This window comes from Lactuca virosa, chromosome 2 (genome assembly GCF_052849685.1).
Source record: "Lactuca virosa cultivar CGN04683 chromosome 2, Lactuca_virosa_CGN04683_v6, whole genome shotgun sequence".
Taxonomy (NCBI): domain Eukaryota; kingdom Viridiplantae; phylum Streptophyta; class Magnoliopsida; order Asterales; family Asteraceae; genus Lactuca; species Lactuca virosa.
Genome location: NC_136427.1, coordinates 152300354 through 152317300, shown reverse-complemented (window position 1 = coordinate 152317300; position 16947 = coordinate 152300354).

Sequence of the window (16947 nt, the reverse complement as noted above, 5' to 3'; positions counted from 1 at the left end):
TTTTCACTAATCGCACTCACACATCTTACTATAAAAGCCGAATACAAGAATATTATAAAATTTGAATACAAGTATACGTGTTTTGGTTTTGTGTTATTAACACCTTTATTTGTATTGAACCGTCAACAAATAATATTTTATGATGTAATTCATAAATCATGACCCATTTACAAATTTATTTCAAATTTATCATGTTTTGCACACCATTGCAACTTGTTTCTTTTATCAATTATGGCAATCTACTTGTTATTTCTTTGCATTCATATTCAAGTAATAAACTTATTTACACCATTTCACTTATAATGGATATTATAACATATAACATTATATTCCACCGTAACGCAACACATATTGCATACTTGACATTATTTGTCACATTTGTCCCCATTATACCGGACACATTGCATACTTGACATCATTTGTCACATTTGTCCCCATTATACCGGACACAAGGCCTTGGTCTCTCCATTAGCACAAAAACGTACCATTCATTATGTTAACTTACATCAACATTCTAAACTGAAATTTTAGGATGTTACATTTAGATAATTAACCCTATAAAAATGAGACTTCTCTTCCAAGTCACCCATTTTGGACATGATTTTTCTCGGATCCCCCGTGTATAAACCGGAGTTTGAAAAAGAAAAAAAAACTAAAGAAATTTGATGAGACAAAGAATGTATTTGCTCTTGGTTGAGCATATCGTGAACCATGTTACTTTTACGTATTTTGCTATACAATTCGTAATCAAATATGCAAAATCATAGCGAACTATTATGGAATGTACGCGCTTGAGAGGCCTGACAACACAACCTAGACTCTTACTAGTTAGGCATGAACTGTGCTGGCTCAACGCCTAACCTAATTATCCCTTGACCTAGCTCTATAAATGGAACACATATTCCTCCATGAGGAATATCTCTCATTCTCAAACGTGATCATCCACTGTATACATACACTCTTTCCACAAAGATGGTTCTCTCAATCAAGGAGAAACCATCTCGCCATACACATCAATCTAACTTGATCGTTTGAGCCTGCGCTGGGGCACAGTCCCTGGGGAGATTCTAATCATTTTTTCTCTTATGATAGCTATGAATAAGTCGAAAACTCGCTAACGACACATACTCCAGATCTAAGATCCATATATGACACCAAGACCTAATGACTCGATTCCATGTCACATCAATGGGTCTTATGACTACTTGCACTTGGAATAAAGAACCAAAATTACTAAAATGGGTAACAAACTTTAGTTTTTGTCCATATATAGCTAACCATATTTTATTATACATGTTTGACCACTAAACTTGTTTGATATGTTCATAATTTTTGGATTAAAGTGTCTTAGATCTTAACTAAATTGATATAATTGGTTGAATAATAGTAAAACCATTTTTGGGTTGTGGTCATAACCAAGAAATAGCTTGGATTGATATTAAAAGTGAGATAAATGATTTATTAATATATCATATGATTCATATATTATTTAGAAATAGTAAATAATTATATATATATATATATATATATATATATATATATATATATATATATATTAAAAGTTTGTTCCTCTGTAAACAATACTTTGTTCCTATTGGACCAAAACCAATTCTTTTTTCTTTCAGTCGGTCGTCCACCGCCATTGCCTCCAATCACATCGCAGCTTCCACCACTTCATTTTTCTTCTAGATCCCTTCATCGCACCCATTATCTTCCTCATCGTCAGCAACACGAATGCCTCAATTCCACCATCTACGTGTTTCCATTTTGATATTCTCCCCTCATCACCGCCATTTTTCTCCACCCATCAAAATACTAACACCGTTGCTATTCCTCCAATTTGCGTTCCAATGCCTCTTTCTACCTTCCATTTCCTTCTACATGTAGTTCCTTCCACAACTTCCATTTTCCTCTCCCAAACTGAGTCGTATTGTGGGAACTTATCTGCTTCACCAACAAATCGACACCCAAAACAATCACAATAACCTCCAAATTAACCATCGATGAGCTGCATTCTCTTCAGCGGAAGAAGCCGACATCGACAACGCCAGTCGTGTAACATCCATAAAAATCATGAAAATTTTAAACTTTTAAAACAAACCCAAAATCATAATTGTTTACAATATAGTTTTCAAAACATGTTTAATATCAGAGTTTTTCCAAAAATCATAAATTAAAACACGAGGAGGTGCACGATCATGCCTTCGCCTTTCCGCGATCATCAGAGGTACCTGAAACATAACCCAAAATTGTAAGCCGAAAGCTTAGTGAGTTTCCCCCAAGATACCAACACATAAGCAGATAGCAAATACAAGTAACAAAATACTATGGGTCAAACCAACCATCGGGTTGGATACCCCAGGCCCTTCTACCATCAGGTTGTAATACCGACATACTATGGGTCCAATCAACCATCGGGTTGGAATGTCAAAATACTATGGGTCCAATCATCCTCGGGATGGAATACCCTCGGGCCCATTCAACCATCGGGTTGGTATGCCCCAGCCTGTTGGCTTACGCACAAAGCAGTGAAGCCTCAGCCACCGACCAAACATGTGCACATATAACCGATTATTATATAACACTCTATAGCCAGTCAAACAGATCTACAGATCACTAAGCATAGCATCATCCTATATACCAGGATACCAATCTAATAAGTCACTACAACATACAATCGTACGATAAACCATGATAACAATCCAAAGGGTTGGCATTGGTGCCCTCGGCCGGAAGGCACAGTGAGGAAAACTCACCTCTCTAATCCTGAAAAGATAGCAGAAAAGAATATCGCTCAACGAGTCCACTCTACAGATCACCTATACACAGGGAAAGATCCAGCCTTAGACTTCATAACAATTTCCCAAAATACCCCAGAGTCAAACTAGGTCAAAAGTCAATGGAAGGTCAACGATCAACGAAAAGTCAACCCAATTGAGTACTCCCAGCGTACCTAGCCTCTATGCCCTGTATACTCCGCCTTTGACCAATAACGGGTTGTTGACCACCTACGCCTAGCGTACGCCCTGGTACGCCCAGTGTACGCAGTGGCCATACAAACCCTCAATTAAGTGCTTAATTCAACAAGTCCATATGTCCAAATCCATATCCAAGTCTAAAAAGGTGCTCTTAACCATAAAGTTTCCAACTATATGGTTATGCATGCATTGTTAAGTCCCAAAACCAAATCCCTAGTTTGTCTTAACCACTTAAGACCTCTATACCTTGCATGCAAGCACTAAATGAGTAAAGAAAGCATTTTTATGACTTAGCACAACTCAAATCTTCTGAAAGGATAGCTCATTTGCTCCTAGAGTAGCATTTACTCATTAAGTCCAAGAAAAAGGGACTAAACTCATAAAACTTCATATGCCTAGATCTTTAGGAAATACAAGTCAAAATCAAAGCTTTATACCTTCTGGGGCCTCCCAAAGAGATAAAGATCTCAGATCTACAAGCTTGTTTCCACACCAAAGCTCCTCAATGAATCTTCTTCTTCCTTCAACACCAAGAACACACACACACTTAAGGATTAGGGTTTGCAAAAACGTCTCAAGGAGAGTAGAGGCTGAAAAGGTAAGGGAAATGAGGCTATAAGGATGATTATATAGGTCTTAACCCTAAAATTTAGGGTTTCTACATCAAATGAGTACGCCCCGCGTACGTTGATGTACGCCTAGCGTACTAGGGCGCGCCATAGTACGCTAAGCGTATACACATACGCATGACGTACTCTTATCCTCCCAAATAACGTTTTTTCCATTAGGGCTTTCAATGGATACTTCCTTCTACTTTAAGGACCAAAATGCGATATAATAAGATTATAGGGATGAATTTAGAAGTACCTGAACATCAGGATGTTACAATTCTCCCCCACTTGAACTAGACTTGTCCTCGAAGTCTGTTGTGGTGAACAACCCGGGATACTGCTCCCGCATCTCGGCCTCCGGCTCCCAGGTCCACTCGGGACCTCTCTGGTGTTGACACCATACCTTTACCAAAGGTATTTCCTTGTTACGCAAAACCTTCATCTTCCTTTCCAGGGTGGCCACCGGCTTCTCAACATAGTTCAGGCGCTCATCAACTTGAATATCATCCAAGGAAACCACTGCATCCTCATTCAGTACATACTTTCGCAGCTGGGAAACATGGAAAGTGCTGTGAATCTGACTGAGCTGCTCAGGGAGATCCAATCTGTAAGCAACCTTGCCAACCCTGGAAATCACCCGAAAAGGCCCAATATACCGGGGACCCAATTTCCCCCTCTTCCTGAAGCGTATTACACCTTTCCAAGGTGAGACCTTCAGTAATACCATGTCGCCGACCTGAAATTCCAACACTGATCGACGTCGGTCGGCATAGCTTTTCTACCGACTCTGAGCGGTCTATAGTCTCTGTCTGATCTGATGAATGAGCTTTGTGGTCTGAAGGACCACCTCAATCCATCCCATAACCCTGTGACCAACCTCACCCCAACAAACCGGGGTATGACATCTCCGCCCATACAAGAGCTCGAAAGGTGGAGCACCAATGCTGGAGTAATAACTGTTGTTGTAGGAAAACTCCGCAAGAGGCAGGTAGGAGTCCCAGCTCCTACCGAAGTCGATAACATAGGCTCGTAACATATCCTCAATGGTCTGTATTGTACGCTCACTCTGGTCGTCGTTCTGCGGATGATAAGCAGTGTTGAAGTGCAGCCTCGTGCCCAGTTCCTCATGGAACTTCTACCAGAAACGAAAGGTGAACCGAACATCACGGTCGGAAACAATGGAGACTGGAACCCCATGGCGAGCAATGATCTCGCTAACATACACGTCGGCCAACTTCTCGGCCGAAGAACTCTCCTGAAATGCCAAAAAGTGGGAACTCTTGGTCAATCGATCCATGATGACCCATATAGCATCAAAAACCTTTTCCGTCTTCGGCAATTTGGTGATAAAATCCATCGAAATCTGCTCCCATTTCACATGGGGACCTCCAGAGGCTGCAGCTTGCCATGAGGCCTCTGATGTTCAGCCTTGACCATTCTGCAGGTCATGCATATCTCAACATACCAGACTATCTCTCTCTTTATACACGGCCACCAGTAGCTCAATCTAAGATCCTGATACATCTTGGTGGCCCCCGGATGAATAGAAAAACTAGACTTATGAGCCTCCTCTAACACAATCTATCTAACCCTATCAGACATCGGGACCCAGAACCGACCACATCGAGTCAACAACCCACGACTATCTGTAACAAATTTTTCAATCTCCCCTCTGATCCTCTCGTTCTTCCAGTTCTCTTTCCGAACTCCCTCGGCTTAAGCCTCCCTGATCACTCCTAATAGCGGAGAATCAACTGATATCCTCATACATGACACCCTAACTAAAGACCCCGCCGAATTGCGGCTCAAACCATCCGCCACTACATTCGCTTTACCCGGATGGTAAAGGATCTCGTAGTCATAATCCTTGACTATGTCCAGCCACCTGCGCTGCCTCATGTTTAGGTTCGGCTGATCCATAATATGCCTCATACTCTTGTGATTCGTGTAGATAGTACAACGGACCCCATAAAGATAGTGCCTCCAAATCTTGAGGGAAAAAACCACTGCCCCCAACTCCAGATCATGAGTGGGATATCGTGTCTCGTGCGGCTTCAACTGCCGCGAAGCATAAGCAATCACCCGTCCTCTCTACATGAGGACCGCCCCCAAACCAGTGATAGAAGCATCACAGAATACCATGAAATCCTCAACTTCCTTTGGGTGGGTCAATACTAAGGCCTCACATAACCTCTGTCGAAGAATCTCAAACGTCGATTGTTGCTCGGGGCCCCACCGAAAATCCACCCCCTTCCTCGTCAGACGAGTGAGGGGAAGCGTAATCTTGGAGAAATCCTAAATGAATCTCCGATAGTACCCTGCCAAACCCAAGAAACTCCTGATATCTGAGGGAGATCTCGGAACCACCCAGTGCATCTCAACCTTTATCTTGGCCGGATCGACCAAAATCTCATCCTAGTTAACGAGGTGCCCAAGGAACTGGACCTCTCGTAACCAGAACTCGCACTTCGAGAACTTGGCATAAAGCCGTTCTCGCCTCAAAACCCCTAAAAGCCCGCGAAGATGCTCCTCATGTTGCTCTCTGGTCTTGGACTACACCAAGATCTCATTAATAAACACTATAATGGAACGATCGAGCATCGGCCTGCAAACCCGATTCATCAAATCCATAAACATTGCAGGCGTATTGATGAGCCCAAATGGCATCACCACAAACTCCTAATGCCCATAACGAGTCTGAAACATGGTCTTCTCCATGTCCTCCTCTCTTACTCTCACCTGATGATACCCAGACATCAGATCTATCTTGGAGAACCAAGATGCACCTTGCAGCTGATCGAAGAGGTCATCAATCCGTGGAAGGGGATAACAGTTCATCACCGTTAACTTGTTCAACTCCCGGTAATCAATGCACATCCGGTGTGAACCATACTTCTTCTTGACGAACAAAATCGGCGCTCCCCACGGGGAACTGCTTGGCCTGATGAACTGCTTGCCTAGCAGCTCCTACAGCTGAGATGACAACTCCTTCATCTCAGGCGGTGCCAAGCGGTACGACGCCTTGGCAATCGAGGCTGCACCTGGCATAAGATTGATCCTGAACTCGACCTGCCTCTCGGGAGGCACACCGGGTAACTCCTCCGGGTAACCACTAGGGCCTTTGAAACTGAAATTTGGTCCCCGACCAGATTATCAACCACATAAGCCAAATAACCTGCACACCCGTGCTAGATATACTGACGAGCCCTAGCTGTCGAACAAAACCCTAAAACTGACCCTGGTGTCCTTTTCATAAATAACCAGTTCTCCCCCACTTAGGGTTCGAACTACCACTCGTTGGCACTCACAATCAATCATGATACCAAATCGGCTCAACCAGTCCATACCCACAATCACACAAACATCCCCCATGGGAATAGGGATCAGATTGATCAGATAAGGCACCTTGAAGATCTCCAATACACAACCCTGATACACTGATGACGCATAAACCTTGTGTTCGTTGGCGATGGAAACCCACAGCGGACAATCTAACTCCCCAATAGGCATATCAAACTCCCTACTGAAAGATCGCGATAAAAAAGACCGACTCGCACCCGATTCAAACAACACAAGAGCAGGCAAAGAGTTCACTAGGAACTTACCTAATAGAGGCACATTAATATAAGCATAACACAAAACATGATCAACAAATTAATGGATGGAAACATATCGGTCACAACATCTGGAGCTGCTCTGGCCTCCTCGGCAGTGAGCTGAAAAGCGCGACCTCGAGCCCTCGGGGGCTCCACCCTACCCTGAATCCCATCAGTGATCATCAAAGTGGCCGGTGCCGGAGTGTGTGTCGGCCAGGCAGCAAGCAAGGGACACTGGGCCTTCATATAGCCCACCTGATCACAATGATAACAAAGTCTGATGCCTGAAGCTGGAGCCTGCTACCGGCAATCCCTCGCAATGTGACCTTGCTTGCCACATTTGTGGCATGTCAAAGAAAATAACCAAGCTCCATCATGCACCTTACCGCACTTCCCACAAGTGCGGACCCTCTACCCTCCAGACCTAGAATCAGTGGCCTTGAACCGTATCGGTGCTGGCTGTGACTACACTGGGGCCGGTCTCTGCTCCCTTGTCTGCAGCTCCATCTCAATCTCACGCCGCCGAGCAGACTCCTGCATCTCCAACAAAGAACCATAGCGATGGGTGGATAAAAACTGTTGGATCTCCGTCTTGAGCATTCTCAAGTAACGCGTCATCTGCTCCTGCTCAGAAGCGGCAAACTCATGAAAAAACATGGCCATTTCTGTGAACATCTTGGTGATCTCCGTCACCAACTCTGTCCACTGTCTCAATTCCAGGTACTCTTGGGCCAACCTCTCACGCTCCACCAGCGACACATATCTAGAGCGGAACATCTCCGAGAACTGCTCCCAAGACACGACAACTCTCAGCTCAAAAGAAAACGAACTAGTAGCAAGTCTCCACCAATCCTTTGCTCCGGACCTCAGAAGGTTCAGGTCGCACCTGAGCTTCTGGTCAGCTGGGCAAGAGCAGGTGAAAAAGCATCCATCAACATCAGACAGCCACCTCATGGATATGATCGGCACCTGAAGTCCATCAAAAGTTGGGGGTTTCGTATTGCCGAAGTCCCGATACTGAAAAACCCGTCCAACACCAATCCTTGCAGTCGTGACGGCTACTGTGGCTGCTGCAGCAGCAGCCTCAGACAAAGCAACATATCTGTCATCAAAGAACTTCATCATCACGGTCTTAATAGACCCAAATAACTCTGAAATCTGTCCCCAGACAATGGTAACCACCTCCTTGTGGATAATCTCCCTAATACGGTTCCCTGCCACTGATGGCCCACCCTGGCTGACAGCTCCTGATCCGGACCCGGATCCCATAATGAAAATAAACCACGGAGATATCAGATAATACGTATATTATATCATGGGAACCAACTCCCAACAAATCCCTATGGGTTGTGACTTCCTTGTTACGTGTACGGGTCATGTGCTTTAAGTAGTACAAGACCATACTACCTTCCACACCTACCCATATGTGTCTTAGGGATCATCACAACAACCCTAACAATACATACTAGCATACGAATACATGAAATCCTCACGCCCTATAGGAGGGCTAAACATCTCGAAATTGGCCGGATGACCCCACACAACTCGTCCATGAAACTTCCACCAACCCTGCAGCACTCGTGTATGCTAATCATACATAACACTGGATCTTATAGACAGTCAAATATTTGATCCTACCCTAAGCCCTTCATCAAACAAGAACAGGAAATAAGGCCAAACCAAACATTCTCAGGCTATAGAATCTTAGTTATGTATATCCATGATGCATACACTAAACAACTGCAGTAATGATGTCAATTTCATATGAAGAAGAACCTTAGGCTATCAGGCATCATATAATCAGGCAATTCTATCATGCAAATTCCTGAAGATCCCTAGCCTATCACTAGCATGTTGTTTAAACATGTCATAATATTAAATAACAGTGTGGTAGTTTGGGGTCTACTTACTGGCTCCGGCTGATCGTACACGTCACATCCTCCTTAATTAGTTTGAAAACACTTTGAAAATATTTTTTAAATTCTTTTTCCTTAGTTTGAGACTGGATTCACACAAGTGTTACTCAAATTCACTCAAACCAAGGCTCGGATACCAACATGTAACATCCATAAAAATCATGAAAAATTTAAACTTTTAAAACAAACCCAAAATCATAATTGTTTACAATATAGTTTTCAAAACATGTTTAATATCAGGGTTTTTCCCAAAATCATAAATCAAAACACGAGGAGGTGCACGATCATGCCTTCACCTTTCTGCGATCAACTGAGGTACCTGAAACATAACCCAAAACTGTAAGCCCAAAGCTTAGTGAGTTTCCCCAAGATACAAACACATAAGCATATAGAAAATACAAGTAACAACATACTATGGGTCCAATCAACCATCGGGTTAGAATACCCCAGGCCCCTCAACCATCGGGTTGGAATGCCAACATACTATGGTTCCAACCATCCTCTGGATGGAATACCCTCGGGCCCATTCAACCATAGGGTTGGTATGCCCCGGCCTGTTAGCTTATGCACAAAGCAGTGAAGCCTCAGCCACCAAGCAAACATGTGCACATATAATAGATTATCATATAACACTCTACAGCCAGTCAAACAGATCTACGTATCACTAAGCATAACATCATCCTATATATCAAGATACTGATCTAACAAATCAATACAACATACAATCGTACGATAAACCAGGATAACAATCCAAAGGACCGGCCTTGGTGCACTCGACCCGAAGGTACAGTGAGGAAAACTCACCTCGCGAAATCTAAAAAGATAGCAGAAAAGAATATTACTCAGCGAGTCTACTCTACAGATCACCTATACACTGGGAAAGATCCAGCCTTAGACTTCATAACAATTTCCCAAAACGACCCCAGGGTCAAACTACGTCAAAAGTCATTGGAAAGTCAATGGTCAACGAAAAGTCAACCCAGCTGAGTACGCCCAGCGTACCCAACCTCTACTCCCTGCGTGCTCCACCTTTGACCAAAAACGGGCTGTTGACCACCTACGCCCAGCGTACGGCATGGTACGCCCACCATACGCAGTGGCCATGCAAACCCTCCATTAAGTGCTTAATTCAACAAGTCCATACGTTAAAATCTAGATCCAAGTCTAAAAAGGTGCTCTTAACCATAAAGTTTCCAACTTTATGGTTATGCATGCATTATTAAGTCCCAAAACCAAATCCCTAGTTTGTCTTAACCACTTAAGACCTTTATACCTTGCATGCAAGCACTAAATGAGTAAATAAAGCACTTTTATGACTTAGCACAACTCAAATCTTCTAAAAGGACAACTCATTTGGTCTTAGAGTAGCATTTACTCATTAATTCCAAGAAAAAGGGACTAAACTTATAAAACTTCATATGGCTAGATCTTTAGGAAATACAAGTCAAGATCAAAGCTTTATACCTTCTCGATCCTCCCAAAGAGATAAAGATCTCATATCTACAAGCTTGCTTCCACACCAAAGCTCCTCAATGAATCTTCTTCTTCCTTCAACACCAAGAACACACACACTCAATTTCAAACACACACTCTAGGGTTAGGTTTTGCAAAAACGTCTCAAGGAGAGTGGAGGCTGAAAAAGTGAGGGAAATGAGGCTATAAGGATGATTATATAGGGCTTAACCCTAAAATTTAGGTTTTCTACATCTGATGAGTACACCCCGCGTACGTTGATGTGCGCCCAACGTATACACGTACGCATGGGGTACTCTCATCCTCCCAAATTATGGTTTTTCCATTAGGGCTTTCAATGGATACTTACTTCTACTTTAGGGACCAAAATGCGATATAATAAGATTATAGGGATGAATTTAGAAGTACATGAACATCGGGATGTTACAGGTCGACTCTGTACATCGTTCTTTTGCTAATTTGACGGAGGAGGAATGCCATAAATAGAAAATCAAGTCCATCAGGTATATCGATTATCGACACATCCTTCGCAACCCATCTGGCAGCGATTGAGATCGATTTTAGTTCCAATTTCGGAAATCGAACACACACACACACATCAAATTGAGTTCTAGTAAGTCAATCGTTTTCCATTCAGTAATAATTTTGCATTACTTTGGGAAATTGTCCATAGTTTTTTTGAATTATGATTATCATGTTACCGTATTTGTTGATGAAGACAACATTTATACTTTGATTTGCTTCATTTTTTCAGTCAATTATTTTCCTTACTGTTATGCGATCTTGATGTCACCTGTAATTTCCCCTCATCCAAGAGCCATTATCTGTTAAATTTAATATCTTTCTTTCCTCTTCAAGTGTGTGTGTGTATGTGTGTATTTTCTCTTTTCATAGTTGTGTGTACTTATAGCAGTGTACCTAGTCGTGAAATAATATAGTTAAGGTAAGAAATGGTTTCGAATGCTAAAGGAATGGGTATGATTTTAATGAAAAACTAATGCAATTAATTAAACTAAGAAAATACTATAAATTTGAGGGTTTTCTGATTTTCCAAGATCAACAACTTAAATTATCAGTTTGAAACAATAAAACTAGCAAAATTACTTAGAATAAAGCAAATGAAGTAGAAACGATTTTAAATCAAGATTAAAGAGCAATTTCGTTTAGCTTCGAATCACATTTCCTTTATGGTTTATTTCTTATGCAATTGATTATTTAGTTGGTTACCGAATTTTAATGTTACTAGTTATTTTGTTTGGATTCCTAGCATTTAACAATTCACGAACGACTATTCCAATGATTATGCAAAAAGTGAACACTAAATTGAGTTTAATATATTCAGACTATGAATGACAAGATCTAATGATTTCTTATCTGTGATCAAGAAAATAAATCAAGCACATATCATGGATATCTAATTCTCTCTAACATGCTCACAACTACTAATTATTACCACCTAACCCTAGGATTTGTTCAATCTCTAGATCTAATAATTTAGTGATCATAAATAGTTAAATATCAAGTTCATGCAAATGGAATAGTCATCTAACTACACATAACTTGCAGATAAGGGCTAAAGTATAATTTATCGACTATTCAATAAAACTAGTTTTGGTCTGGATTGTAGGTCAAAACTTTTGTACCAAAATTGATTTCCTAATGATTAATTGTGATTTCTGGTCAATTTATAGGGTCTTTGTCATTTGATTATTATGCATGTTATTTTAATCTTGATCTCTTGATATGATTTTGAATTTTACATATTTTGATATTTCGAACAATAAATTATCTTCATTCAAACAAAGCTTATGGTTGATATGGAAGTATAGATTGCATTTGCTTTCGATCCATTTTCCAATGTTGATCAATATTTTGTTGGTGGAGTTGGGATTAAACTGACAGAAAAACCTTCTTTTTCTAATCATAAATCACTGAGGTATTCTTATTCAACACCTCCGACGAAATTCTTTTATCTATATGGGCGTCAGGTACATAATGATGTTGAAACTTAGATCATTGTTACTTTATTGCCTTCTAAACATCTTGAAATACTTCAAACTGATGTGGATTTTCGTAAATTATTAGTTTTTTGTAACTTCAATCTGCAATAATATGTTGTAGTTGGCATGTAAGTGTTGATGTTTCTCTAAAAAAAATTGTGTATGCGCTATTGACTGTAAACCTTTTACATGTGTCTATGAAATTTCAATATGAATAATCATATAATCATTTTATTAGAGTTATTAATCTGTCATTGGGATATAACTTGGGAATCCAAAAGCATTAACAGGATTCTTGCATGCTATTTTCTATTGTTTTTTTTCTTGTAAGCTCATTCTTATTTAACAGTTAGAGGTGGTTACTTCTGTTAATGGTATGCAATCTCTCATGTCTCTTATTATGATAGTCACCAAAATATATATACATGACCTGACCCTCACTATTTATGGATATATATTGAATATATAATATTTTATATGACAAACAAACATTCCTTTATCTAAGGGATTAATATCTCGTCTAATATACCTCCGCAGTCGAATCGGGAGGGTGACAGACGTTGAGACTGTTCTTGAAGTCGTCGAAAAGTACGAGAGGTAACCCTTTAGTGAAGATATCAGCTACTTGGTAACGTGATGGAATATGAAATACACGAACTTGACCACGAGCAACTTTCTCTCGAACAAAATGAATATTAATTTCAATATGTTTGGTTCTCTGATGTTGAACCGGGTTGCACGACAAGTAGATGACGCTTACATTGTCACTGTATACAAACGTAGCTTTGGACGATAGAAATGGAGTTCCAATAGAAGTTTCCGGATCCAAAAAATTTCTGAAACTACATTGGCAACTCCGTGATATTCTGCTTCGTCGCTCGAACGAGATATAGTCGGTTGTCGTTTGGATAACCATGAAATGAGATTGTCTCCCAAGTAGACGCAGTAACTAGAAGTTGACCGCTGTGTATCCGGACACCCTGCCCAATCGGCATCTGTATAAGCTAGAAGTGATGTGAGGGGCGACTTGGAGAGATGCAAGCCATGATGTATGGTACCATGGATATAACGCAAAATTCGTTTCAAGGCACTAAAGTGTGTCGTGCGCGGAGTATGCATATGCATACATACTTGTTGAACCACATAACTAATATATGGTCAAGTAAACGTTAAGTATTGGAGAGCACCCGCAAGTTGACGGTATTGTGTACCCCCGTCGGGTAGTAAAGTGCCATCGGTGGAACTTAATTTGGACTTGGTATCGACCGGCATGGAAGATGGGTGGCACGGGCTCATCCCAGCCTTTTCTAAAATTTCGGTAGCATACTGCTGTTGTGATAGGAAAAATGAATCATTGTAGCGCGTCACCGAAATCCCAAGAAAATAGCTAAGTGGGCCAAGATCTTTCATTGCAAATTCTTGAGCCAACAATTTCATAAAGTCGTGGCATAGATGATCCGACGAGGTAACGAGCAAAATGTCGTCCACATAAAGTAGTATAAAAGCCGTTTGAGTACCTTGTTTGTACACAAAAAGAGAGTGGTCACATTTTCTATGCTTAAAACCCAATGTAGACACGTAGTCAGCAAAGCATTGATACCAAGCCCGTGGCGCTTGTTTGAGGCCATATAATGATTTCTTCAGCAAGAAAACATGGTTAGGATAGTGACTATCACGAAACCCGGGTGGTTGATGCATGTATACTGTTTCATTGAGATACTCATGTAAAAAGGCATTCTTTACGTCGAGCTGATGAATTTACCATGCATGCGATAAAGCTATGGAAAGAACCGTACATATTGTTGCCGGTTTCACAACGGGACTGAAAGTTTCACCACAATCAATGCCTTCTTTTTGGGACCTGCCATCACATACCAAACGAGCTTTGTATCACTCTAAAGAACCGTCAGATTTAGTTTTATGACGATAAATCCACATACTACGCACAACATTCTTGTTGTTGTTTCGTGGGATTAACTCCCACATATTATTGTCAATAAGGGTCCGGAACTCGTCTGCCATGGCCTTATGCCAATCCGGGTTTTGAAGAGCATTGTGAAGGGTACGAGGTAAAGGAGAGATAGATATTGTGGTGTGAAGGTTGAAATGTTGTTTTGGCTTAGAAATAAGAAGATATGTTGGGGTGGTGATCGAGGCGAGTGGTAACAAACTTGCTGTCAAGGTAAACAGCCCTGGTACTTTGATTATCTTGAAAACTATTTTCAAGGGCGGTCCAGGCTTGTAAGGCGGTTGCGTTGGGTTTAAGAATAGTATGAAGAAGGTCATTCCAGATGGTGATGTATATCCATTGAAGACAAATAGCATCAAGACGAGACCGTGATTCCAATTCAGAGGCAGCCTTGGTCTTATTGGCTTTAGTTGCTGTGGAAGCGGGTGAGGAAGGAGGTTTTGAGTTACGGTCAATGTGGTTTCCGACCTGAAAGGCCCGACAGTAAACACGGAACAATTATGCCCGGGAGTTGTATTGGCCACTCTCCATCTCTAGGGTAAAGGGTATGAAATTTCTGATGTTGGTGACTATGATGGCGGGATGGGTTTTAGGATCCATTGGAATATAGAAGGTGAGGTATCGAATAGAAGGTTGAAGAAGCGGAGCTTAATAAGAAATCAAAGATTTGGTAGCTCTGATACCATGTTAATGGTATGCAATCTCCCGTGTCTCTTATTATGATAATCAGCAAAATATATATACAAGACCTGGCCCTCACTATTTATGGATATACATTGAATATATAATATTTTATATGACAAACAAACATTCCTTTATTTAAGGGATTAATATCTCGTCTAATAACTTTGACCATGTGGTAACATGTAAAAAAAAAATTCATTTTCATCATTTTTGGTCATTGAGACCATTTATGTCTATTTTTGTCATTTTTGTCAAAATGATATGCATTCGACCATTTTGGTGATTGTGGCTATTCAAGTCTATTTTGGTCATTTTGGTCAAATTGACAATTTTGGTTATTTCAATAAGGTACAAAAGAAAGTTGTTCAACAATGATAACCACCTTCTTTCGACTTGTTGAGTTATTGTTACATCAAAATACATTGCTTATGATGCTAAAAAAGCCAAAGTATACAAAGCAATAGCTATTATTGAGTTAAATACAAGAAATAACAATATACTTTCATAGATTTATTTATTATACCATCCTACTTCCACTTTTTGCTTTTACAACCTTGTATCTAACAAATATACTAAATTATAGCAAAGTCATCCTTATACAACCTTGTTATTTCTTGTGCTTAGAATTTTATTTTGGTGGCAAACAATCATTAACGTGATTGAGGCATACCATGGAATAAATGAACTTAGTTGAGTGCATAGAATATTCTAAACTCTAGAATTTACGTATTTCCCAAAACAGAGGATGTATACCCAACATTTTTCGATATTTTTCTGTCGTATATTAATTAGTAAATATTAGGGCTTGGGGTCTCATTTAAGAAATGATCACAAAGATCCCCAAACGGTGGCCAAATTCAACAAATTGACCACTTTTTTTTTTTATCTTTTTATAGAAAAAAAATACATATTTCAAAGACAAAAAGGTGGTCTGTGTTAATGGATCATACCACTTTGGTGATTTTTGTTACTTTCATATTAGTGTAATTCACAGGATTCAATTTTTATTTTAATGTCGATTATAGAAAATCTTTGAGAAGTCAATACGATTTCGAATTATCAATAACGATATTTTTTTTTGAACTAGCAGTTTACACTTAATTCATCATTTTATTTTTCAAATATGTAAATACTTTGTATTTATGTTTATTACATTACTGTTAGTTTGCGGCTTTGTCGTATAACAATATCATGTACATTAGTCATTTTTTTTCATTTCATTAAAATTTTTAATGCATTGTATAAATTCATAAACTTAACAAATCTCTACACATATTGAAACATCCCAAAAACACGATCCAAAAATTTCGTTTTAATTTATAAATAAACCATAGTGATCCAAATCATCCCATAAAAACGTAAGTGATAATATCTCAAAACGTCATATCAAAACACTGTATCAAAATCACATGTCCAAATATCATAGTAAATCATCCCAGGCTAAAATGTTGTGGTGTGTGCGATGCATTCATCCCGAGCTCTTCCCTTTGCTACCAGAAGTACGTGAAACCAAAATTGAAAACTGTAAGCATGAAGCTTACTGAGTCTCCCAAAACTACCACATACCATACACATAACATGCAGCTAGGAGATACGGGCCCCGCCCACGAGAGCCCTCTATAATCCCAGATCTGAAGGTATACTCACATGGGACGTCCATATCCCAAAGATCAAGCTTCTTGGACCAAAAACCCACTAAAATGAAACTAAGGAGATCTAA